The following is a 1,980-nucleotide window of genomic DNA, read 5'->3' on the forward strand; positions in this document are numbered from 1 at the left end:
CTGGTTCACTCCCCATTTGGCCACAACGGCTGGAGCTGTGCCAGGAGCCAGGAGCTTCTTCTGGGTCTCCCACGTGGGTACAGGGGTCCAAGCATTTGGGCCATCTTCTACCACTTTCTCAGGCCATTAGCAGGGAGCTGGATCAGAAGTGGAGCATCCAGGACTCGAACCGGTGCCCATACAGGATGCTGGCACTGCAGGTGGAGGCTTAATCTACTACACCACGGTGCCAGCTCCAATGAATCTTTTCTTTTTAAATGTATGTAATGCATTTGTAATTTTGCTAGAAATCGTCAAATCATCTCCAAAAACAGTATTTCAATTTGCATGTACTCCCACCAGCAGTAAATTTCCTAACACACTTGCTGACTTTGATCTGTCAAACTGGCAGGTTAAAAATGGCATGTCAGCGTCATTCCAATTTTTGTTTCCCTTATTGCAAGTGGATTCATTTCCCCAGGATGCAATGACAAATTACTGCAAATTCGGTGGCTTCACATGACAGAGACCCGGCCTTTCCCAGCTACGGAGGCAGAGACAGAAGCCAAGGTGTCAGGAGGCTGTCCTCTCCCGGAGGCTCAGAGGAGGCTGCCTGGCTGCGTCTGCCTTCCGGTGGTGGCCGACAATTTCCGCTGCTCCTTGGCTGGCGGCCGCCCCGCCCCAGTCCCTGCCTCCAGTGCCACCTGCCCGCCTGTCCTGTGTGTCTGTGGCTCTAGGTCCAGCAGTCATATCGGACTGAGGGCTCACCCTTTGCTTTCGGCATCTGCAAAGATTCTATTTCCAAATAAGGTCAGATTCACAGGTTCTGGGTGGACGTGAACTTCGGGAAGACAGCATCCCCCTTGGTCAGTGAGTAAAGTCGGAACTGGTTCACTTTTTCATTTGCAGCTGAACTGTGTGCGTCAGACCGATCACTACTTGGATGAATGGGCTCATTTAGTAGCTGGGGGTCTCCGCTCTCCCGGGCAGCCACAGCAGATTCGACTCCAAGCACAACAGAACAGATAGCCTACTGTTAGCCACAGGTGAGTGTCCTCTGTGGACGGCAAGTTTGGACATGCAGAAAGTACTAAACCGATTTGACAAAACAACTTGAATGGGGAGGAAAAGAACTTTCCCTCTTAAACAGTCATAGCTAACACTATTATTACTATTATATTTCTATCTATTTCTCTTACTATACTACTTCAAATATTTACAGGTGTACGAAGAGGCAGGCACGTGTCTAAGTCATCTACCTGGATGAATACAGTTAGGCCTTTACAGAAGAGGGAATTGAGGCACAGGATATCAGCCGCGAAGCAGCAGGTGCAGGTTGGACCCAGGGGATCCCATGCCACCTCTTCTACTAAATTTCATCCATGAAGCTACAAGGGAGGGCGTTGCAGTCTTAAGAATTAGGAGTGTTGGGAGCCGACTCCGTGGCACAGTAGGTTAATCCTCCACCTGTGGTGCCGGCATCCCATCGGGCACCAGTTCTAGTCCCGGCTGCCCCTCTTCCAGTCCAGCTCTCTGCTGTGGCCTGGGAAAGCAGCAGAAGATGGCCCAAGTCCTGAGCCCCTGCACCCGCATGGGAGACCTGGAAGAAGCTCCTGGCTCCTGGCTCCTGGCTTCAGATTGGCGCAGCTCTGGTCGTTGCCACCATCTGGGGAGTGAACCAACGGAAGGAAGACCTTTCTCTCTGTCTCTCCCTCTCACTGTCTGTAACTCTAACTCACAAATAAAATAAATAAAATCTTAAAAAAAAAAAAAAACTAGGAGGGTTTTTCCTTTCCTCCCTCTGTTGGGTTTTAAAATATCAAGCATGAAGTTGGACATCCTGCTCAGCTTTGGACTTGAGCTCGCTCCTGAGTTGTCCATGCTGGCTATCACTCTGACCTTCTCTTTCTTGTTATCTTCTTCTTCTTCTGTTTTTCTATGATCCACTTCCGGAACACCCTTCCTTTAACCCAAGTTGCTGTCTCAGATCAGGAAGATCAA

The 1,980-nt window shown here is 49.7% G+C and overlaps 1 long non-coding RNA gene across 1 annotated transcript; it reads left to right on the forward strand.

The window, feature by feature from the left end:
* The first annotated feature begins 650 nt into the window (after positions 1 to 650).
* On the forward strand, positions 651 to 1,755 carry LOC103352387 (uncharacterized). The gene is made up of 3 exons (XR_007919779.2): positions 651 to 789; positions 889 to 1,025; positions 1,202 to 1,755. It is a non-coding gene; the product is annotated as an uncharacterized lncRNA (long non-coding RNA).
* Positions 1,756 to 1,980: the final 225 nt, after the last annotated feature.

Source organism: Oryctolagus cuniculus, chromosome 11 (assembly GCF_964237555.1).
Source record: "Oryctolagus cuniculus chromosome 11, mOryCun1.1, whole genome shotgun sequence".
Taxonomy (NCBI): Eukaryota; Metazoa; Chordata; class Mammalia; order Lagomorpha; family Leporidae; genus Oryctolagus; species Oryctolagus cuniculus.